Below are 24,664 nucleotides of genomic sequence, written 5' to 3' on the forward strand. Positions count from 1 at the left end.
ATTTCCGCAAATGTTCACGAACGGGCGAACCGGGCGAACCGCCATAGAATTCAATAGGCAGGCGAATTTTAAAACCCACAGGGACTCTTTCTGGTTACAATAGTGATGGAAAAGTTGTTTCAAGGGGACTAACACCTGGACTGTGGCATGCCGGAGGGGGATCCATGGCAAAACTCCCATGGAAAATTACATAGTTGATGCTGAGTCTGGTTTTAATCCATAAAGGGCATACATCACCTAACATTCCTAAATTGTTTGGAAAAACGTGCTTTAAAACATCAGGTATGATGTTGTATCGATCAGGTAGTGTAAGGGTTACGCCAGCTTCACAATGACAGACCAAATTCCCTGTTTAACGCACCGCAAACAACCGCAAACAGTCCATTTGCACAACCGCAAACTCCCCATTTGCACAAGGTTGGATACCAAGCTAGCCATGTCCCGTTCCTTGTTCTCACTGATGTCATTGAAGGTCCCCGAAAGGTGACAACAAGCCCCCTGGGACGCCTGCTGTGTTTGGTCTTCCACCTCCTCAAAGGTGCCTGCAATATCACTAATAAAAATATTAAAGAGAATGGGTCCAAGTACAGATCCTTGAGGTACCCCACTGGTGACAAGCCCAAGCTTCAAATATACTCCATTGACTACAACCCTCTGTTGCCTGTCACTCAACCACTGCCTTACCCATTCAACAATATTGGAATCCAAACTTAAAGATTGCAGTTTATTGATAAGCCTTCTATGTGCAACAGTGTCAAAAGCCTTACTGAAATCTAGGTAAGCAATGTCTACTGCACCACCCTGATCTATAATTTTAGTTACCCAATCAAAAAAAAAAATCAATAATAAAAAAAAATGTTATCATTAGTAATGTAAATTTCTATACACCTTTGTCATAGTGTCACTTAGTTTAAGTTTTCCAGCCTGTGTAAAACTGATCTTTTCCCATTTTAGTTTGTTGGACTGAGAATGTTAAGTTAATGGACCTGTGTAGAACTCTTCTAGTTTGTATAAAGTACACATAAATGAGGAGCTTTTGAGTTAATTACAAAGGACACATCTTTTCCAACTTGCTTAGGCACAGATGGGGATTGAACCCATGATCTTTGGTTTACAAGACCAACGCCTTACCACTTGGCCACTGCGCCTACTTGAAGGCACAGTGGCCCCCAATGTACTAATTAGAATCAAAACAAATTGAATATTTAAAACTGCTATGTCACAGCAGTATTTGACGGTTCTATTCCACTCTCAGATATGAAGTGCAGGCCCCAAATGTACTATTTAGCACCAAAACTATTTTATTTTTTAAAACTGCTATGTCACAGCAGTATTTGACGGTTCTATTTGACTCTCAGATATGAAGTGCACCCTAGGCTGCAAATGTACTATTTAGCACCCAAAAAAATGTGAATTTTTAAAACTGCTATGTCACAGCAGTATTTGACAGTTCTATTTGACTCTCAGATATGAAGTGCAGGTCCCAAATGTACTATTTAGCACCAAAACAATTAGAATTTTTAAAACTGCTATGTCACAGCAGTATTTGACAGTTCTATTTGACTCTCAGATATGAAGTGCAGGTCCCAAATGTACTATTTAGCACCAAAACAATTAGAATTTTTAAAACTGCTATGTAACCACAGTATTTGACGGTTCTATTTGACTCTCAGATATAAAGTGCAGGCCCCAAATGTACTATTTAGCAGCTAAAAAATTTGAATTTTTAAAGCTGCGATGTCGCAGCAGTATTTGGCGGTTCTATTTGACTCTCAGATATAGAAACATAGAAACATAGAAACATAGAATGTGACGGCAGATAAGAACCATTCGGCCCATCTAGTCTGCCCAATTTTCAAAATACTTTCATTAGTCCCTGGCCTTATCTTATAGTTAGGATAGCCTTATGCCTATCCCACGCATGCTTAAGCTCCTTTACTGTGTTAACCTCTACCACTTCAGCTGGAAGGCTATTCCATGCATCCACTACCCTCCCAGTAAAGTAATACTTCCTGATATGATTTTGAATCCTTTGTCCCTCTAAATTAAGACTATGTCCTCTTGTTGTGGTAGTTTTTCTTCTTTTATATATAGTCCCCTTTAGAGATGTCGCGAACATAAAATTTTCCGTTCGCGAATGGCGAACGCGAATTTCCGCAAATGTTCACGAACGGGCGAACCGGGCGAACCGCCATAGAATTCAATAGGCAGGCGAATTTTAAAACCCACAGGGACTCTTTCTGGTTACAATAGTGATGGAAAAGTTGTTTCAAGGGGACTAACACCTGGACTGTGGCATGCCGGAGGGGGATCCATGGCAAAACTCCCATGGAAAATTACATAGTTGATGCAGAGTCTGGTTTTAATCCATAAAGGGCATACATCACCTAACATTCCTAAATTGTTTGGAAAAACGTGCTTTAAAACATCAGGTATGATGTTGTATCGATCAGGTAGTGTAAGGGTTACGCCAGCTTCACAATGACAGACCAAATTCCCTGTTTAACGCACCGCAAACAACCGCAAACAGTCCATTTGCACAACCGCAAACTCCCCATTTGCACAAGGTTGGATACCAAGCTAGCCATGTCCCGTTCCTTGTCCTCACTGATGTCATTGAAGGTCCCCGAAAGGTGACAACAAGCCCCCTGGGACGCCTGCTGTGTTTGGTCTTCCACCTCCTCAAAGGTGCCTGCAATATCACTAATAAAAATATTAAAGAGAATGGGTCCAAGTACAGATCCTTGAGGTACCCCACTGGTGACAAGCCCAAGCTTCAAATATACTCCATTGACTACAACCCTCTGTTGCCTGTCACTCAACCACTGCCTTACCCATTCAACAATATTGGAATCCAAACTTAAAGATTGCAGTTTATTGATAAGCCTTCTATGTGCAACAGTGTCAAAAGCCTTACTGAAATCTAGGTAAGCAATGTCTACTGCACCACCCTGATCTATAATTTTAGTTACCCAATCAAAAAAAAAAATCAATAATAAAAAAAAATGTTATCATTAGTAATGTAAATTTCTATACACCTTTGTCATAGTGTCACTTAGTTTAAGTTTTCCAGCCTGTGTAAAACTGATCTTTTCCCATTTTAGTTTGTTGGACTGAGAATGTTAAGTTAATGGACCTGTGTAGAACTCTTCTAGTTTGTGTAAAGTACACATAAATGAGAAGCTTTTGAGTTAATTACAAAGGACACATCTTTTCCAACTTGCTTAGGCACCAATGGGGATTGAACCCATGATCTTTGGTTTACGAGACCAACGCCTTACCACTTGGCCACTGCGCCTACTTGAAGGTGCAGTGGCCCCCAATGTACTAATTAGAATCAAAACAAATTGAATATTTAAAACTGCTATGTCACAGCAGTATTTGACGGTTCTATTCCACTCTCAGATATGAAGTGCAGGCCCCAAATGTACTATTTAGCACCAAAACTATTTTAATTTTTAAAACTGCTATGTCACAGCAGCATTTGACGGTTCTATTTGACACTCAGATATGAAGTGCACACACCAAATTTACTATTTAGCACCTAAAAAAATTGAATATTTAAAACGGCTATGTCACAGCAGTATTTGACGGTTCTATTTGACTCTCAGATATGAAGTGCAGGCCCCAAATGTACTATTTAGCACCAAAACAATTTGAATGTTTAAAAATGCGCTGTAACCACAGAATTTGACGGTTCTCTTTGACTCTCAGATATGAAGTGCACCCTAGGCTGCAAATGTACTATTTAGCACCCAAAAAAATGTGAATTTTTAAAACTGCTATGTCACAGCAGTATTTGACAGTTCTATTTGACTCTCAGATATGAAGTGCAGGTCCCAAATGTACTATTTAGCACCAAAACAATTAGAATTTTTAAAACTGCTATGTCACAGCAGTATTTGACAGTTCTATTTGACTCTCAGATATGAAGTGCAGGTCCCAAATGTACTATTTAGCACCAAAACAATTAGAATTTTTAAAACTGCTATGTAACCACAGTATTTGACGGTTCTATTTGACTCTCAGATATAAAGTGCAGGCCCCAAATGTACTATTTAGCAGCTAAAAAATTTGAATTTTTAAAGCTGCGATGTCGCAGCAGTATTTGGCGGTTCTATTTGACTCTCAGATATAGAAACATAGAAACATAGAAACATAGAATGTGACGGCAGATAAGAACCATTCGGCCCATCTAGTCTGCCCAATTTTCAAAATACTTTCATTAGTCCCTGGCCTTATCTTATAGTTAGGATAGCCTTATGCCTATCCCACGCATGCTTAAGCTCCTTTACTGTGTTAACCTCTACCACTTCAGCTGGAAGGCTATTCCATGCATCCACTACCCTCCCAGTAAAGTAATATTTCCTGATATGATTTTGAATCCTTTGTCCCTCTAAATTAAGACTATGTCCTCTTGTTGTGGTAGTTTTTCTTCTTTTATATATAGTCCCCTTTAGAGATGTCGCGAACATAAAATTTTCCGTTCGCGAATGGCGAACGCGAATTTCCGCAAATGTTCACGAACGGGCGAACCGGGCGAACCGCCATAGAATTCAATAGGCAGGCGAATTTTAAAACCCACAGGGACTCTTTCTGGTTACAATAGTGATGGAAAAGTTGTTTCAAGGGGACTAACACCTGGACTGTGGCATGCCGGAGGGGGATCCATGGCAAAACTCCCATGGAAAATTACATAGTTGATGCAGAGTCTGGTTTTAATCCATAAAGGGCATACATCACCTAACATTCCTAAATTGTTTGGAAAAACGTGCTTTAAAACATCAGGTATGATGTTGTATCGATCAGGTAGTGTAAGGGTTACGCCAGCTTCACAATGACAGACCAAATTCCCTGTTTAACGCACCGCAAACAACCGCAAACAGTCCATTTGCACAACCGCAAACTCCCCATTTGCACAAGGTTGGATACCAAGCTAGCCATGTCCCGTTCCTTGTCCTCACTGATGTCATTGAAGGTCCCCGAAAGGTGACAACAAGCCCCCTGGGACGCCTGCTGTGTTTGGTCTTCCACCTCCTCAAAGGTGCCTGCAATATCACTAATAAAAATATTAAAGAGAATGGGTCCAAGTACAGATCCTTGAGGTACCCCACTGGTGACAAGCCCAAGCTTCAAATATACTCCATTGACTACAACCCTCTGTTGCCTGTCACTCAACCACTGCCTTACCCATTCAACAATATTGGAATCCAAACTTAAAGATTGCAGTTTATTGATAAGCCTTCTATGTGCAACAGTGTCAAAAGCCTTACTGAAATCTAGGTAAGCAATGTCTACTGCACCACCCTGATCTATAATTTTAGTTACCCAATCAAAAAAAAAAATCAATAATAAAAAAAAATGTTATCATTAGTAATGTAAATTTCTATACACCTTTGTCATAGTGTCACTTAGTTTAAGTTTTCCAGCCTGTGTAAAACTGATCTTTTCCCATTTTAGTTTGTTGGACTGAGAATGTTAAGTTAATGGACCTGTGTAGAACTCTTCTAGTTTGTGTAAAGTACACATAAATGAGAAGCTTTTGAGTTAATTACAAAGGACACATCTTTTCCAACTTGCTTAGGCACCGATGGGGATTGAACCCATGATCTTTGGTTTACGAGACCAACGCCTTACCACTTGGCCACTGCGCCTACTTGAAGGTGCAGTGGCCCCCAATGTACTAATTAGAATCAAAACAAATTGAATATTTAAAACTGCTATGTCACAGCAGTATTTGACGGTTCTATTCCACTCTCAGATATGAAGTGCAGGCCCCAAATGTACTATTTAGCACCAAAACTATTTTAATTTTTAAAACTGCTATGTCACAGCAGCATTTGACGGTTCTATTTGACACTCAGATATGAAGTGCACACACCAAATTTACTATTTAGCACCTAAAAAAATTGAATATTTAAAACGGCTATGTCACAGCAGTATTTGACGGTTCTATTTGACTCTCAGATATGAAGTGCAGGCCCCAAATGTACTATTTAGCACCAAAACAATTTGAATGTTTAAAAATGCGCTGTAACCACAGAATTTGACGGTTCTATTTGACTCTCAGATATGAAGTGCACCCTAGGCTGCAAATGTACTATTTAGCACCCAAAAAAATGTGAATTTTTAAAACTGCTATGTCACAGCAGTATTTGACAGTTCTATTTGACTCTCAGATATGAAGTGCAGGTCCCAAATGTACTATTTAGCACCAAAACAATTAGAATTTTTAAAACTGCTATGTCACAGCAGTATTTGACAGTTCTATTTGACTCTCAGATATGAAGTGCAGGTCCCAAATGTACTATTTAGCACCAAAACAATTAGAATTTTTAAAACTGCTATGTAACCACAGTATTTGACGGTTCTATTTGACTCTCAGATATAAAGTGCAGGCCCCAAATGTACTATTTAGCAGCTAAAAAATTTGAATTGTTAAAGCTGCGATGTCGCAGCAGTATTTGGCGGTTCTATTTGACTCTCAGATATAGAAACATAGAAACATAGAAACATAGAATGTGACGGCAGATAAGAACCATTCGGCCCATCTAGTCTGCCCAATTTTCGAAATACTTTCATTAGTCCCTGGCCTTATCTTATAGTTAGGATAGCCTTATGCCTATCCCATGCATGCTTAAGCTCCTTTACTGTGTTAACCTCTACCACTTCAGCTGGAAGGCTATTCCATGCATCCACTACCCTCCCAGTAAAGTAATACTTCCTGATATGATTTTGAATCCTTTGTCCCTCTAAATTAAGACTATGTCCTCTTGTTGTGGTAGTTTTTCTTCTTTTATATATAGTCCCCTTTAGAGATGTCGCAAACATAAAATTTTCCGTTCGCGAATGGCGAACGCGAATTTCCGCAAATGTTCACGAACGGGCGAACCGGGCGAACCGCCATAGAATTCAATAGGCAGGCGAATTTTAAAACCCACAGGGACTCTTTCTGGTTACAATAGTGATGGAAAAGTTGTTTCAAGGGGACTAACACCTGGACTGTGGCATGCCGGAGGGGGATCCATGGCAAAACTCCCATGGAAAATTACATAGTTGATGCTGAGTCTGGTTTTAATCCATAAAGGGCATACATCACCTAACATTCCTAAATTGTTTGGAAAAACGTGCTTTAAAACATCAGGTATGATGTTGTATCGATCAGGTAGTGTAAGGGTTACGCCAGCTTCACAATGACAGACCAAATTCCCTGTTTAACGCACCGCAAACAACCGCAAACAGTCCATTTGCACAACCGCAAACTCCCCATTTGCACAAGGTTGGATACCAAGCTAGCCATGTCCCGTTCCTTGTCCTCACTGATGTCATTGAAGGTCCCCGAAAGGTGACAACAAGCCCCCTGGGACGCCTGCTGTGTTTGGTCTTCCACCTCCTCAAAGGTGCCTGCAATATCACTAATAAAAATATTAAAGAGAATGGGTCCAAGTACAGATCCTTGAGGTACCCCACTGGTGACAAGCCCAAGCTTCAAATATACTCCATTGACTACAACCCTCTGTTGCCTGTCACTCAACCACTGCCTTACCCATTCAACAATATTGGAATCCAAACTTAAAGATTGCAGTTTATTGATAAGCCTTCTATGTGCAACAGTGTCAAAAGCCTTACTGAAATCTAGGTAAGCAATGTCTACTGCACCACCCTGATCTATAATTTTAGTTACCCAATCAAAAAAAAAAATCAATAATAAAAAAAAATGTTATCATTAGTAATGTAAATTTCTATACACCTTTGTCATAGTGTCACTTAGTTTAAGTTTTCCAGCCTGTGTAAAACTGATCTTTTCCCATTTTAGTTTGTTGGACTGAGAATGTTAAGTTAATGGACCTGTGTAGAACTCTTCTAGTTTGTATAAAGTACACATAAATGAGGAGCTTTTGAGTTAATTACAAAGGACACATCTTTTCCAACTTGCTTAGGCACCGATGGGGATTGAACCCATGATCTTTGGTTTACGAGACCAACGCCTTACCACTTGGCCACTGCGCCTACTTGAAGGTGCAGTGGCCCCCAATGTACTAATTAGAATCAAAACAAATTGAATATTTAAAACTGCTATGTCACAGCAGTATTTGACGGTTCTATTCCACTCTCAGATATGAAGTGCAGGCCCCAAATGTACTATTTAGCACCAAAACTATTTTAATTTTTAAAACTGCTATGTCACAGCAGCATTTGACGGTTCTATTTGACACTCAGATATGAAGTGCACACACCAAATTTACTATTTAGCACCTAAAAAAATTGAATATTTAAAACGGCTATGTCACAGCAGTATTTGACGGTTCTATTTGACTCTCAGATATGAAGTGCAGGCCCCAAATGTACTATTTAGCACCAAAACAATTTGAATGTTTAAAAATGCGCTGTAACCACAGAATTTGACGGTTCTATTTGACTCTCAGATATGAAGTGCACCCTAGGCTGCAAATGTACTATTTAGCACCCAAAAAAATGTGAATTTTTAAAACTGCTATGTCACAGCAGTATTTGACAGTTCTATTTGACTCTCAGATATGAAGTGCAGGTCCCAAATGTACTATTTAGCACCAAAACAATTAGAATTTTTAAAACTGCTATGTCACAGCAGTATTTGACAGTTCTATTTGACTCTCAGATATGAAGTGCAGGTCCCAAATGTACTATTTAGCACCAAAACAATTAGAATTTTTAAAACTGCTATGTAACCACAGTATTTGACGGTTCTATTTGACTCTCAGATATAAAGTGCAGGCCCCAAATGTACTATTTAGCAGCTAAAAAATTTGAATTGTTAAAGCTGCGATGTCGCAGCAGTATTTGGCGGTTCTATTTGACTCTCAGATATAGAAACATAGAAACATAGAAACATAGAATGTGACGGCAGATAAGAACCATTCGGCCCATCTAGTCTGCCCAATTTTCGAAATACTTTCATTAGTCCCTGGCCTTATCTTATAGTTAGGATAGCCTTATGCCTATCCCATGCATGCTTAAGCTCCTTTACTGTGTTAACCTCTACCACTTCAGCTGGAAGGCTATTCCATGCATCCACTACCCTCCCAGTAAAGTAATACTTCCTGATATGATTTTGAATCCTTTGTCCCTCTAAATTAAGACTATGTCCTCTTGTTGTGGTAGTTTTTCTTCTTTTATATATAGTCCCCTTTAGAGATGTCGCGAACATAAAATTTTCCGTTCGCGAATGGCGAACGCGAATTTCCGCAAATGTTCACGAACGGGCGAACCGGGCGAACCGCCATAGAATTCAATAGGCAGGCGAATTTTAAAACCCACAGGGACTCTTTCTGGTTACAATAGTGATGGAAAAGTTGTTTCAAGGGGACTAACACCTGGACTGTGGCATGCCGGAGGGGGATCCATGGCAAAACTCCCATGGAAAATTACATAGTTGATGCAGAGTCTGGTTTTAATCCATAAAGGGCATACATCACCTAACATTCCTAAATTGTTTGGAAAAACGTGCTTTAAAACATCAGGTATGATGTTGTATCGATCAGGTAGTGTAAGGGTTACGCCAGCTTCACAATGACAGACCAAATTCCCTGTTTAACGCACCGCAAACAACCGCAAACAGTCCATTTGCACAACCGCAAACTCCCCATTTGCACAAGGTTGGATACCAAGCTAGCCATGTCCCGTTCCTTGTCCTCACTGATGTCATTGAAGGTCCCCGAAAGGTGACAACAAGCCCCCTGGGACGCCTGCTGTGTTTGGTCTTCCACCTCCTCAAAGGTGCCTGCAATATCACTAATAAAAATATTAAAGAGAATGGGTCCAAGTACAGATCCTTGAGGTACCCCACTGGTGACAAGCCCAAGCTTCAAATATACTCCATTGACTACAACCCTCTGTTGCCTGTCACTCAACCACTGCCTTACCCATTCAACAATATTGGAATCCAAACTTAAAGATTGCAGTTTATTGATAAGCCTTCTATGTGCAACAGTGTCAAAAGCCTTACTGAAATCTAGGTAAGCAATGTCTACTGCACCACCCTGATCTATAATTTTAGTTACCCAATCAAAAAAAAAAATCAATAATAAAAAAAAATGTTATCATTAGTAATGTAAATTTCTATACACCTTTGTCATAGTGTCACTTAGTTTAAGTTTTCCAGCCTGTGTAAAACTGATCTTTTCCCATTTTAGTTTGTTGGACTGAGAATGTTAAGTTAATGGACCTGTGTAGAACTCTTCTAGTTTGTGTAAAGTACACATAAATGAGAAGCTTTTGAGTTAATTACAAAGGACACATCTTTTCCAACTTGCTTAGGCACCGATGGGGATTGAACCCATGATCTTTGGTTTACGAGACCAACGCCTTACCACTTGGCCACTGCGCCTACTTGAAGGTGCAGTGGCCCCCAATGTACTAATTAGAATCAAAACAAATTGAATATTTAAAACTGCTATGTCACAGCAGTATTTGACGGTTCTATTCCACTCTCAGATATGAAGTGCAGGCCCCAAATGTACTATTTAGCACCAAAACTATTTTAATTTTTAAAACTGCTATGTCACAGCAGCATTTGACGGTTCTATTTGACACTCAGATATGAAGTGCACACACCAAATTTACTATTTAGCACCTAAAAAAATTGAATATTTAAAACGGCTATGTCACAGCAGTATTTGACGGTTCTATTTGACTCTCAGATATGAAGTGCAGGCCCCAAATGTACTATTTAGCACCAAAACAATTTGAATGTTTAAAAATGCGCTGTAACCACAGAATTTGACGGTTCTATTTGACTCTCAGATATGAAGTGCACCCTAGGCTGCAAATGTACTATTTAGCACCCAAAAAAATGTGAATTTTTAAAACTGCTATGTCACAGCAGTATTTGACAGTTCTATTTGACTCTCAGATATGAAGTGCAGGTCCCAAATGTACTATTTAGCACCAAAACAATTAGAATTTTTAAAACTGCTATGTCACAGCAGTATTTGACAGTTCTATTTGACTCTCAGATATGAAGTGCAGGTCCCAAATGTACTATTTAGCACCAAAACAATTAGAATTTTTAAAACTGCTATGTAACCACAGTATTTGACGGTTCTATTTGACTCTCAGATATAAAGTGCAGGCCCCAAATGTACTATTTAGCAGCTAAAAAATTTGAATTGTTAAAGCTGCGATGTCGCAGCAGTATTTGGCGGTTCTATTTGACTCTCAGATATAGAAACATAGAAACATAGAAACATAGAATGTGACGGCAGATAAGAACCATTCGGCCCATCTAGTCTGCCCAATTTTCGAAATACTTTCATTAGTCCCTGGCCTTATCTTATAGTTAGGATAGCCTTATGCCTATCCAACGCATGCTTAAGCACCTTTACTGTGTTAACCTCTACCACTTCAGCTGGAAGGCTATTCCATGCATCCACTACCCTCCCAGTAAAGTAATACTTCCTGATATGATTTTGAATCCTTTGTCCCTCTAAATTAAGACTATGTCCTCTTGTTGTGGTAGTTTTTCTTCTTTTATATATAGTCCCCTTTAGAGATGTCGCGAACATAAAATTTTCCGTTCGCGAATGGCGAACGCGAATTTCCGCAAATGTTCACGAACGGGCGAACCGGGCGAACCGCCATAGAATTCAATAGGCAGGCGAATTTTAAAACCCACAGGGACTCTTTCTGGTTACAATAGTGATGGAAAAGTTGTTTCAAGGGGACTAACACCTGGACTGTGGCATGCCGGAGGGGGATCCATGGCAAAACTCCCATGGAAAATTACATAGTTGATGCAGAGTCTGGTTTTAATCCATAAAGGGCATACATCACCTAACATTCCTAAATTGTTTGGAAAAACGTGCTTTAAAACATCAGGTATGATGTTGTATCGATCAGGTAGTGTAAGGGTTACGCCAGCTTCACAATGACAGACCAAATTCCCTGTTTAACGCACCGCAAACAACCGCAAACAGTCCATTTGCACAACCGCAAACTCCCCATTTGCACAAGGTTGGATACCAAGCTAGCCATGTCCCGTTCCTTGTCCTCACTGATGTCATTGAAGGTCCCCGAAAGGTGACAACAAGCCCCCTGGGACGCCTGCTGTGTTTGGTCTTCCACCTCCTCAAAGGTGCCTGCAATATCACTAATAAAAATATTAAAGAGAATGGGTCCAAGTACAGATCCTTGAGGTACCCCACTGGTGACAAGCCCAAGCTTCAAATATACTCCATTGACTACAACCCTCTGTTGCCTGTCACTCAACCACTGCCTTACCCATTCAACAATATTGGAATCCAAACTTAAAGATTGCAGTTTATTGATAAGCCTTCTATGTGCAACAGTGTCAAAAGCCTTACTGAAATCTAGGTAAGCAATGTCTACTGCACCACCCTGATCTATAATTTTAGTTACCCAATCAAAAAAAAAATCAATAATAAAAAAAAATGTTATCATTAGTAATGTAAATTTCTATACACCTTTGTCATAGTGTCACTTAGTTTAAGTTTTCCAGCCTGTGTAAAACTGATCTTTTCCCATTTTAGTTTGTTGGACTGAGAATGTTAAGTTAATGGACCTGTGTAGAACTCTTCTAGTTTGTATAAAGTACACATAAATGAGGAGCTTTTGAGTTAATTACAAAGGACATATCTTTTCCAACTTGCTTAGGCACAGATGGGGATTGAACCCATGATCTTTGGTTTACGAGACCAACGCCTTACCACTTAGCCACTGCGCCTACTTGAAGGTGCAGTGGCCCCCAATGTACTAATTAGAATTAAAACAAATTGAATATTTAAAACTGCTATGTCACAGCAGTATTTGACGGTTCTATTCCACTCTCAGATATGAAGTGCAGGCCCCAAATGTACTATTTAGCACCAAAACTATTTTAATTTTTAAAACTGCTATGTCACAGCAGTATTTGACGGTTCTATTTGACACTCAGATATGAAGTGCACACACCAAATTTACTATTTAGCACCTAAAAAAATTGAATATTTAAAACGGCTATGTCACAGCAGTATTTGACGGTTCTATTTGACTCTCAGATATGAAGTGCAGGCCCCAAATGTACTATTTAGCACCAAAACAATTTGAATGTTTAAAAATGCGCTGTAACCACAGAATTTGACGGTTCTATTTGACTCTCAGATATGAAGTGCACCCTAGGCTGCAAATGTACTATTTAGCACCCAAAAAAATGTGAATTTTTAAAACTGCTATGTCACAGCAGTATTTGACAGTTCTATTTGACTCTCAGATATGAAGTGCAGGTCCCAAATGTACTATTTAGCACCAAAACAATTAGAATTTTTAAAACTGCTATGTCACAGCAGTATTTGACAGTTCTATTTGACTCTCAGATATGAAGTGCAGGTCCCAAATGTACTATTTAGCACCAAAACAATTAGAATTTTTAAAACTGCTATGTAACCACAGTATTTGACAGTTCTATTTGACTCTCAGATATAAAGTGCAGGCCCCAAATGTACTATTTAGCAGCTAAAAAATGTGAATTTTTAAAGCTGCGATGTCGCAGCAGTATTTGGCGGTTCTATTTGACTCTCAGATATAGAAACATAGAAACATAGAAACATAGAATGTGACGGCAGATAAGAACCATTCGGCCCATCTAGTCTGCCCAATTTTCGAAATACTTTCATTAGTCCCTGGCCTTATCTTATAGTTAGGATAGCCTTATGCCTATCCAACGCATGCTTAAGCACCTTTACTGTGTTAACCTCTACCACTTCAGCTGGAAGGCTATTCCATGCATCCACTACCCTCCCAGTAAAGTAATACTTCCTGATATGATTTTGAATCCTTTGTCCCTCTAAATTAAGACTATGTCCTCTTGTTGTGGTAGTTTTTCTTCTTTTATATATAGTCCCCTTTAGAGATGTCGCGAACATAAAATTTTCCGTTCGCGAATGGCGAACGCGAATTTCCGCAAATGTTCACGAACGGGCGAACCGGGCGAACCGCCATAGAATTCAATAGGCAGGCGAATTTTAAAACCCACAGGGACTCTTTCTGGTTACAATAGTGATGGAAAAGTTGTTTCAAGGGGACTAACACCTGGACTGTGGCATGCCGGAGGGGGATCCATGGCAAAACTCCCATGGAAAATTACATAGTTGATGCAGAGTCTGGTTTTAATCCATAAAGGGCATACATCACCTAACATTCCTAAATTGTTTGGAAAAACGTGCTTTAAAACATCAGGTATGATGTTGTATCGATCAGGTAGTGTAAGGGTTACGCCAGCTTCACAATGACAGACCAAATTCCCTGTTTAACGCACCGCAAACAACCGCAAACAGTCCATTTGCACAACCGCAAACTCCCCATTTGCACAAGGTTGGATACCAAGCTAGCCATGTCCCGTTCCTTGTCCTCACTGATGTCATTGAAGGTCCCCGAAAGGTGACAACAAGCCCCCTGGGACGCCTGCTGTGTTTGGTCTTCCACCTCCTCAAAGGTGCCTGCAATATCACTAATAAAAATATTAAAGAGAATGGGTCCAAGTACAGATCCTTGAGGTACCCCACTGGTGACAAGCCCAAGCTTCAAATATACTCCATTGACTACAACCCTCTGTTGCCTGTCACTCAACCACTGCCTTACCCATTCAACAATATTGGAATCCAAACTTAAAGATTGCAGTTTATTGATAAGCCTTCTATGTGCAACAGTGTCAAAAGCCTTACTGAAATCTAGGTAAGCAATGTCTACTGCACCACCCTGATCTATAATTTTAGTTACCCAATCAAAAAAAAAAATCAATAATAAAAAAAATGTTATCATTAGTAATGTAAATTTCTATACACCTTTGTCATAGTGTCACTTAGTTTAAGTTTTCCAGCCTGTGTAAAACTGATCTTTTCCCATTTTAGTTTGTTGGACTGAGAATGTTAAGTTAATGGACCTGTGTAGAACTCTTCTAGTTTGTATAAAGTACACATAAATGAGAAGCTTTTGAGTTAATTACAAAGGACACATCTTTTCCAACTTGCTTAGGCACAGATGGGGATTGAACCCATGATCTTTGGTTTACGAGACCAACGCCTTACCACTTGGCCACTGCGCCTACTTGAAGGTGCAGTGGCCCCCAATGTACTAATTAGAATCAAAACAAATTGAATATTTAAAACTGCTATGTCACAGCAGTATTTGACGGTTCTATTCCACTCTCAGATATGAAGTGCAGGCCCCAAATGTACTATTTAGCACCAAAACTATTTTAATTTTTAAAACTGCTATGTCACAGCAGCATTTGACGGTTCTATTTGACACTCAGATATGAAGTGCACACACCAAATTTACTATTTAGCACCTAAAAAAATTGAATATTTAAAACGGCTATGTCACAGCAGTATTTGACGGTTCTATTTGACTCTCAGATATGAAGTGCAGGCCCCAAATGTACTATTTAGCACCAAAACAATTTGAATGTTTAAAAATGCGCTGTAACCACAGAATTTGACGGTTCTCTTTGACTCTCAGATATGAAGTGCACCCTAGGCTGCAAATGTACTATTTAGCACCCAAAAAAATGTGAATTTTTAAAACTGCTATGTCACAGCAGTATTTGACAGTTCTATTTGACTCTCAGATATGAAGTGCAGGTCCCAAATGTACTATTTAGCACCAAAACAATTAGAATTTTTAAAACTGCTATGTCACAGCAGTATTTGACAGTTCTATTTGACTCTCAGATATGAAGTGCAGGTCCCAAATGTACTATTTAGCACCAAAACAATTAGAATTTTTAAAACTGCTATGTAACCACAGTATTTGACGGTTCTATTTGACTCTCAGATATAAAGTGCAGGCCCCAAATGTACTATTTAGCAGCTAAAAAAATTGAATTTTTAAAGCTGCGATGTCGCAGCAGTATTTGGCGGTTCTATTTGACTCTCAGATATAGAAACATAGAAACATAGAAACATAGAATGTGACGGCAGATAAGAACCATTCGGCCCATCTAGTCTGCCCAATTTTCGAAATACTTTCATTAGTCCCTGGCCTTATCTTATAGTTAGGATAGCCTTATGCCTATCCCACGCATGCTTAAGCTCCTTTACTGTGTTAACCTCTACCACTTCAGCTGGAAGGCTATTCCATGCATCCACTACCCTCCCAGTAAAGTAATATTTCCTGATATGATTTTGAATCCTTTGTCCCTCTAAATTAAGACTATGTCCTCTTGTTGTGGTAGTTTTTCTTCTTTTATATATAGTCCCCTTTAGAGATGTCGCGAACATAAAATTTTCCGTTCGCGAATGGCGAACGCGAATTTCCGCAAATGTTCACGAACAGGCGAACCGGGCGAACCGCCATAGAATTCAATAGGCAGGCGAATTTTAAAACCCACAGGGACTCTTTCTGGTTACAATAGTGATGGAAAAGTTGTTTCAAGGGGACTAACACCTGGACTGTGGCATGCCGGAGGGGGATCCATGGCAAAACTCCCATGGAAAATTACATAGTTGATGCAGAGTCTGGTTTTAATCCATAAAGGGCATACATCACCTAACATTCCTAAATTGTTTGGAAAAACGTGCTTTAAAACATCAGGTATGATGTTGTATCGATCAGGTAGTGTAAGGGTTACGCCAGCTTCACAATGACAGACCAAATTCCCTGTTTAACGCACCGCAAACAACCGCAAACAGTCCATTTGCACAACCGCAAACTCCCCATTTGCACAAGCTTGGATACCAAGCTAGCCATGTCCCGTTCCTTGTCCTCACTGATGTCATTGAAGGTCCCCGAAAGGTGACAACAAGCCCCCTGGGACGCCTGCTGTGTTTGGTCTTCCACCTCCTCAAAGGTGCCTGCAATATCACTAATAAAAATATTAAAGAGAATGGGTCCAAGTACAGATCCTTGAGGTACCCCACTGGTGACAAGCCCAAGCTTCAAATATACTCCATTGACTACAACCCTCTGTTGCCTGTCACTCAACCACTGCCTTACCCATTCAACAATATTGGAATCCAAACTTAAAGATTGCAGTTTATTGATAAGCCTTCTATGTGCAACAGTGTCAAAAGCCTTACTGAAATCTAGGTAAGCAATGTCTACTGCACCACCCTGATCTATAATTTTAGTTACCCAATCAAAAAAAAAATCAATAATAAAAAAAAATGTTATCATTAGTAATGTAAATTTCTATACACCTTTGTCATAGTGTCACTTAGTTTAAGTTTTCCAGCCTGTGTAAAACTGATCTTTTCCCATTTTAGTTTGTTGGACTGAGAATGTTAAGTTAATGGACCTGTGTAGAACTCTTCTAGTTTGTGTAAAGTACACATAAATGAGAAGCTTTTGAGTTAATTACAAAGGACACATCTTTTCCAACTTGCTTAGGCACAGATGGGGATTGAACCCATGATCTTTGGTTTACGAGACCAACGCCTTACCACTTGGCCACTGCGCCTACTTGAAGGTGCAGTGGCCCCCAATGTACTAATTAGAATCAAAACAAATTGAATATTTAAAACTGCTATGTCACAGCAGTATTTGACGGTTCTATTCCACTCTCAGATATGAAGTGCAGGCCCCAAATGTACTATTTAGCACCAAAACTATTTTAATTTTTAAAACTGCTATGTCACAGCAGCATTTGACGGTTCTATTTGACACTCAGATATGAAGTGCACACACCAAATTTACTATTTAGCACCTAAAAAAATTGAATATTTAAAACGGCTATGTCACAGCAGTATTTGACGGTTCTATTTGACTCTCAGATATGAAGTGCAGGCCCCAAATGTACTATTTAGCACCAAAACAATTTGAATGTTTAAAAATGCGCTGTAACCACAGAATTTGACGGTTCTCTTTGACTCTCAGATATGAAGTGCACCCTAGGCTGCAAATGTACTATTTAGCACCCAAAAAAATGTGAATTTTTAAAACTGCTATGTCACAGCAGTATTTGACAGTTCTATTTGACTCTCAGATATGAAGTGCAGGTCCCAAATGTACTATTTAGCACCAAAACAATTAGAATTTTTAAAACTGCTATGTCACAGCAGTATTTGACAGTTCTATTTGACTCTCAGATATGAAGTGCAGGTCCCAAATGTACTATTTAGCACCAAAACAATTAGAATTTTTAAAACTGCTATGTAACCACAGTATTTGACGGTTCTATTTGACTCTCAGATATAAAGTGCAGGCCCCAAATGTACTATTTAGCAGCTAAAAAATTTGAATTTTTAAAGCTGCGATGTCGCAGCAGTATTTGGCGGTTCTATTTGACTCTCAGATATAGAAACATAGAAACATAGAAACATAGAATGTGACGGCAGATAAGAACCATTCAGCCCATCTAGTCTGCCCAATTTTCGAAATACTTTCATTAGTCCCTGGCCTTATCTTATAGTTAGGATAGCCTTATGCCTATCCCACGCATGCTTAAGCTCCTTTACTGTGTTAACCTCTACCACTTCAGCTGGAAGGCTATTCCATGCATCCACTACCCTCCCAGTAAAGTAATACTTCCTGATATGATTTTGAATCCTTTGTCCCTCTAAATTAAGACTATGTCCTCTTGTTGTGGTAGTTTTTCTTCTTTTATATATAGTCCCCTTTAGAGATGTCGCGAACATAAAATTTTACGTTCGCGAATGGCGAACGCGAATTTCCGCAAATGTTCACGAACGGGCGAACCGGGCGAACCGCCATAGAATTCAATAGGCAGGCGAATTTTAAAACCCACAGGGACTCTTTCTGGTTACAATAGTGATGGAAAAGTTGTTTCAAGGGGACTAACACCTGGACTGTGGCATGCCGGAGGGGGATCCATGGCAAAACTCCCATGGAAAATTACATAGTTGATGCAGAGTCTGGTTTTAATCCATAAAGGGCATACATCACCTAACATTCCTAAATTGTTTGGAAAAACGTGCTTTAAAACATCAGGTATGATGTTGTATCGATCAGGTAGTGTAAGGGTTACGCCAGCTTCACAATGACAGACCAAATTCCCTGTTTAACGCACCGCAAACAACCGCAAACAGTCCATTTGCACAACCGCAAACTCCCCATTTGCACAAGGTTGGATACCAAGCTAGCCATGTCCCGTTCCTTGTCCTCACTGATGTCATTGAAGGTCCCCGAAAGGTGACAACAAGCCCCCTGGGACGCCTGCTGTGTTTGGTCTTCCACCTCCTCAAAGGTGCCTGCAATATCACTAATAAAAATATTAAAGAGAATGGGTCCAAGTACAGATCCTTGAGGTACCCCACTGGTGACAAGCCCAAGCTTCAAATATACTCCATTGACTACAACCCTCTGTTGCCTGTCACTCAACCACTGCCTTACCCATTCAACAATATTGGAATCCAAACTTAAAGATTGCAGTTTATTGATAAGCCTTCTATGTGCAACAGTGTCAAAAGCCTTACTGAAATCTAGGTAAGCAATGTCTACTGCACCACCCTGATCTATAATTTTAGTTACCCAATCAAAAAAAAAAATCAATAATAAAAAAAAATGTTATCATTAGTAATGTAAATTTCTATACACCTTTGTCATAGTGTCACTTAGTTTAAGTTTTCCAGCCTGTGTAAAACTGATCTTTTCCCATTTTAGTTTGTTGGACTGAGAATGTTAAGTTAATGGACCTGTGTAGAACTCTTCTAGTTTGTGTAAAGTACACATAAATGAGAAGCTTTTGAGTTAATTACAAAGGACACATCTTTTCCAACTTGCTTAGGCACAGATGGGGATTGAACCCATGATCTTTGGTTTACGAGACCAACGCCTTACCACTTGGCCACTGCGCCTACTTGAAGGTGCAGTGGCCCCCAATGTACTAATTAGAATCAAAACAAATTGAATATTTAAAACTGCTATGTCACAGCAGTATTTGACGGTTCTATTCCACTCTCAGATATGAAGTGCAGGCCCCAAATGTACTATTTAGCACCAAAACTATTTTAATTTTTAAAACTGCTATGTCACAGCAGCATTTGACGGTTCTATTTGACACTCAGATATGAAGTGCACACACCAAATTTACTATTTAGCACCTAAAAAAATTGAATATTTAAAACGGCTATGTCACAGCAGTATTTGACGGTTCTATTTGACTCTCAGATATGAAGTGCAGGCCCCAAATGTACTATTTAGCACCAAAACAATTTGAATGTTTAAAAATGCGCTGTAACCACAGAATTTGACGGTTCTCTTTGACTCTCAGATATGAAGTGCACCCTAGGCTGCAAATGTACTATTTAGCACCCAAAAAAATGTGAATTTTTAAAACTGCTATGTCACAGCAGTATTTGACAGTTCTATTTGACTCTCAGATATGAAGTGCAGGTCCCAAATGTACTATTTAGCACCAAAACAATTAGAATTTTTAAAACTGCTATGTCACAGCAGTATTTGACAGTTCTATTTGACTCTCAGATATGAAGTGCAGGTCCCAAATGTACTATTTAGCACCAAAACAATTAGAATTTTTAAAACTGCTATGTAACCACAGTATTTGACGGTTCTATTTGACTCTCAGATATAAAGTGCAGGCCCCAAATGTACTATTTAGCAGCTAAAAAATTTGAATTTTTAAAGCTGCGATGTCGCAGCAGTATTTGGCGGTTCTATTTGACTCTCAGATATAGAAACATAGAAACATAGAAACATAGAATGTGACGGCAGATAAGAACCATTCGGCCCATCTAGTCTGCCCAATTTTCGAAATACTTTCATTAGTCCCTGGCCTTATCTTATAGTTAGGATAGCCTTATGCCTATCCCACGCATGCTTAAGCTCCTTTACTGTGTTAACCTCTACCACTTCAGCTGGAAGGCTATTCCATGCATCCACTACCCTCCCAGTAAAGTAATACTTCCTGATATGATTTTGAATCCTTTGTCCCTCTAAATTAAGACTATGTCCTCTTGTTGTGGTAGTTTTTCTTCTTTTATATATAGTCCCCTTTAGAGATGTCGCGAACATAAAATTTTCCGTTCGCGAATGGCGAACGCGAATTTCCGCAAATGTTCACGAACGGGCGAACCGGGCGAACCGCCATAGAATTCAATAGGCAGGCGAATTTTAAAACCCACAGGGACTCTTTCTGGTTACAATAGTGATGGAAAAGTTGTTTCAAGGGGACTAACACCTGGACTGTGGCATGCCGGAGGGGGATCCATGGCAAAACTCCCATGGAAAATTACATAGTTGATGCAGAGTCTGGTTTTAATCCATAAAGGGCATACATCACCTAACATTCCTAAATTGTTTTGAAAAACGTGCTTTAAAACATCAGGTATGATGTTGTATCGATCAGGTAGTGTAAGGGTTACGCCAGCTTCACAATGACAGACCAAATTCCCTGTTTAACGCACCGCAAACAACCGCAAACAGTCCATTTGCACAACCGCAAACTCCCCATTTGCACAAGGTTGGATACCAAGCTAGCCATGTCCCGTTCCTTGTCCTCACTGATGTCATTGAAGGTCCCCGAAAGGTGACAACAAGCCCCCTGGGACGCCTGCTGTGTTTGGTCTTCCACCTCCTCAAAGGTGCCTGCAATATCACTAATAAAAATATTAAAGAGAATGGGTCCAAGTACAGATCCTTGAGGTACCCCACTGGTGACAAGCCCAAGCTTCAAATATACTCCATTGACTACAACCCTCTGTTGCCTGTCACTCAACCACTGCCTTACCCATTCAACAATATTGGAATCCAAACTTAAAGATTGCAGTTTATTGATAAGCCTTCTATGTGCAACAGTGTCAAAAGCCTTACTGAAATCTAGGTAAGCAATGTCTACTGCACCACCCTGATCTATAATTTTAGTTACCCAATCAAAAAAAAAATCAATAATAAAAAAAAATGTTATCATTAGTAATGTAAATTTATATACACCTTTGTCATAGTGTCACTTAGTTTAAGTTTTCCAGCCTGTGTAAAACTGATCTTTTCCCATTTTAGTTTGTTGGACTGAGAATGTTAAGTTAATGGACCTGTGTAGAACTCTTCTAGTTTGTGTAAAGTACACATAAATGAGAAGCTTTTGAGTTAATTACAAAGGACACATCTTTTCCAGCTTGCTTAGGCACAGATGGGGATTGAACCCATGATCTTTGGTTTACGAGACCAACGCCTTACCACTTGGCCACTGCGCCTACTTGAAGGTGCAGTAGCACCCAATGTACTAATTAGAATCAAAACAAATTGAATATTTAAAACTGCTATGTCACAGCAGTATTTGACGGTTCTATTCCACTCTCAGATATGAAGTGCAGGCCCCAAATGTACTATTTAGCACAAAAACTATTTTAATTTTTAAAACTGCTATGTCACAGCAGTATTTGACGGTTCTATTTGACACTCAGATATGAAGTGCACACACAAAATTTACTATTTAGCACCTAAAAAAATTGAATATTTAAAACGGCTATGTCACAGCAGTATTTGACGGTTCTATTTGACTCTCAGATATGAAGTGCAGGCCCCAAATGTACTATTTAGCACCAAAACAATTTGAATGTTTAAAAATGCGCTGTAACCACAGAATTTGACGGTTCTATTTGACTCTCAGATATGAAGTGCACCCTAGGCTGCAAATGTACTATTTAGCACCCAAAAAAATGTGAATTTTTAAAACTGCTATGTCACAGCAGTATTTGACAGTTCTATTTGACGCTCAGATATGAAGTGCAGGTCCCAAATGTACTATTTAGCACCAAAACAATTAGAATTTTTAAAACTGCTATGTCACAGCAGTATTTGACAGTTCTATTTGACTCTCAGATATGAAGTGCAGGTCCCAAATGTACTATTTAGCACCAAAACAATTAGAATTTTTAAAACTGCTATGTAACCACAGTATTTGACGGTTCTATTTGACTCTCAGATATAAAGTGCAGGCCCCAAATGTACTATTTAGCAGCTAAAAAATTTGAATTTTTAAAGCTGCGATGTCGCAGCAGTATTTGGCGGTTCTATTTGACTCTCAGATATAGAAACATAGAAACATAGAAACATAGAGTGTGACGGCAGATAAGAACCATTCGGCCCATCTAGTCTGCCCAATTTTCGAAATACTTTCATTAGTCCCTGGCCTTATCTTATAGTTAGGATAGCCTTATGCCTATCCCACGCATGCTTAAGCTCCTTTACTGTGTTAACCTCTACCACTTCAGCTGGAAGGCTATTCCATGCATCCACTACCCTCCCAGTAAAGTAATATTTCCTGATATGATTTTGAATCCTTTGTCCCTCTAAATTAAAACTATGTCCTCTTGTTGTGGTAGTTTTTCTTCTTTTATATATAGTCCCCTTTAGAGATGTCGCGAACATAAAATTTTCCGTTCGCGAATGGCGAACGCGAATTTCCGCAAATGTTCACGAACGGGCGAACCGGGCGAACCGCCATAGAATTCAATAGGCAGGCGAATTTTAAAACCCACAGGGACTCTTTCTGGTTACAATAGTGATGGAAAAGTTGTTTCAAGGGGACTAACACCTGGACTGTGGCATGCCGGAGGGGGATCCATGGCAAAACTCCCATGGAAAATTACATAGTTGATGCAGAGTCTGGTTTTAATCCATAAAGGGCATACATCACCTAACATTCCTAAATTGTTTGGAAAAACGTGCTTTAAAACATCAGGTATGATGTTGTATCGATCAGGTAGTGTAAGGGTTACGCCAGCTTCACAATGACAGACCAAATTCCCTGTTTAACGCACCGCAAACAACCGCAAACAGTCCATTTGCACAACCGCAAACTCCCCATTTGCACAAGCTTGGATACCAAGCTAGCCATGTCCCGTTCCTTGTCCTCACTGATGTCATTGAAGGTCCCCGAAAGGTGACAACAAGCCCCCTGGGACGCCTGCTGTGTTTGGTCTTCCACCTCCTCAAAGGTGCCTGCAATATCACTAATAAAAATATTAAAGAGAATGGGTCCAAGTACAGATCCTTGAGGTACCCCACTGGTGACAAGCCCAAGCTTCAAATATACTCCATTGACTACAACCCTCTGTTGCCTGTCACTCAACCACTGCCTTACCCATTCAACAATATTGGAATCCAAACTTAAAGATTGCAGTTTATTGATAAGCCTTCTATGTGCAACAGTGTCAAAAGCCTTACTGAAATCTAGGTAAGCAATGTCTACTGCACCACCCTGATCTATAATTTTAGTTACCCAATCAAAAAAAAAATCAATAATAAAAAAAAATGTTATCATTAGTAATGTAAATTTCTATACACCTTTGTCATAGTGTCACTTAGTTTAAGTTTTCCAGCCTGTGTAAAACTGATCTTTTCCCATTTTAGTTTGTTGGACTGAGAATGTTAAGTTAATGGACCTGTGTAGAACTCTTCTAGTTTGTATAAAGTACACATAAATGAGGAGCTTTTGAGTTAATTACACAAGACACATCTTTTCCAACTTGCTTAGGCACAGATGGGGATTGAACCCATGATCTTTGGTTTACGAGACCAACGCCTTACCACTTGGCCACTGCGCCTACTTGAAGGTGCAGTGGCCCCCAATGTACTAATTAGAATCAAAACAAATTGAATATTTAAAACTGCTATGTCACAGCAGTATTTGACGGTTCTATTCCACTCTCAGATATGAAGTGCAGGCCCCAAATGTACTATTTAGCACCAAAACTATTTTAATTTTTAAAAC

General features: G+C 39.4%; 11 non-coding genes across 11 annotated transcripts; all 11 read right to left on the bottom strand.

The window, feature by feature from the left end:
- Positions 1-1,076: 1,076 nt before the first annotated feature.
- Positions 1,077-1,148, bottom strand: TRNAT-UGU (transfer RNA threonine (anticodon UGU)). The gene has a single exon. It is a non-coding gene; the product is annotated as a tRNA-Thr (tRNA).
- Positions 1,149-3,226: 2,078 nt separating this feature from the next.
- Positions 3,227-3,298, bottom strand: TRNAT-CGU (transfer RNA threonine (anticodon CGU)). The gene has a single exon. It is a non-coding gene; the product is annotated as a tRNA-Thr (tRNA).
- A 2,284-nt stretch (positions 3,299-5,582) lies between these two features.
- On the bottom strand, positions 5,583-5,654 carry TRNAT-CGU (transfer RNA threonine (anticodon CGU)). Its single transcript has one exon. It is a non-coding gene; the product is annotated as a tRNA-Thr (tRNA).
- A 2,284-nt stretch (positions 5,655-7,938) lies between these two features.
- TRNAT-CGU (transfer RNA threonine (anticodon CGU)) lies at positions 7,939-8,010 on the bottom strand. The gene has a single exon. It is a non-coding gene; the product is annotated as a tRNA-Thr (tRNA).
- Positions 8,011-10,294: 2,284 nt separating this feature from the next.
- On the bottom strand, positions 10,295-10,366 carry TRNAT-CGU (transfer RNA threonine (anticodon CGU)). Its single transcript has one exon. It is a non-coding gene; the product is annotated as a tRNA-Thr (tRNA).
- Positions 10,367-12,649: 2,283 nt separating this feature from the next.
- On the bottom strand, positions 12,650-12,721 carry TRNAT-CGU (transfer RNA threonine (anticodon CGU)). Its single transcript has one exon. It is a non-coding gene; the product is annotated as a tRNA-Thr (tRNA).
- A 2,283-nt stretch (positions 12,722-15,004) lies between these two features.
- On the bottom strand, positions 15,005-15,076 carry TRNAT-CGU (transfer RNA threonine (anticodon CGU)). Its single transcript has one exon. It is a non-coding gene; the product is annotated as a tRNA-Thr (tRNA).
- Positions 15,077-17,359: 2,283 nt separating this feature from the next.
- Positions 17,360-17,431, bottom strand: TRNAT-CGU (transfer RNA threonine (anticodon CGU)). The gene has a single exon. It is a non-coding gene; the product is annotated as a tRNA-Thr (tRNA).
- A 2,284-nt stretch (positions 17,432-19,715) lies between these two features.
- Positions 19,716-19,787, bottom strand: TRNAT-CGU (transfer RNA threonine (anticodon CGU)). The gene has a single exon. It is a non-coding gene; the product is annotated as a tRNA-Thr (tRNA).
- A 2,283-nt stretch (positions 19,788-22,070) lies between these two features.
- On the bottom strand, positions 22,071-22,142 carry TRNAT-CGU (transfer RNA threonine (anticodon CGU)). Its single transcript has one exon. It is a non-coding gene; the product is annotated as a tRNA-Thr (tRNA).
- A 2,283-nt stretch (positions 22,143-24,425) lies between these two features.
- Positions 24,426-24,497, bottom strand: TRNAT-CGU (transfer RNA threonine (anticodon CGU)). Its single transcript has one exon. It is a non-coding gene; the product is annotated as a tRNA-Thr (tRNA).
- Positions 24,498-24,664: the final 167 nt, after the last annotated feature.

Source organism: Pelobates fuscus, chromosome 2 (assembly GCF_036172605.1).
Source record: "Pelobates fuscus isolate aPelFus1 chromosome 2, aPelFus1.pri, whole genome shotgun sequence".
Classification (NCBI taxonomy): Eukaryota; Metazoa; Chordata; class Amphibia; order Anura; family Pelobatidae; genus Pelobates; species Pelobates fuscus.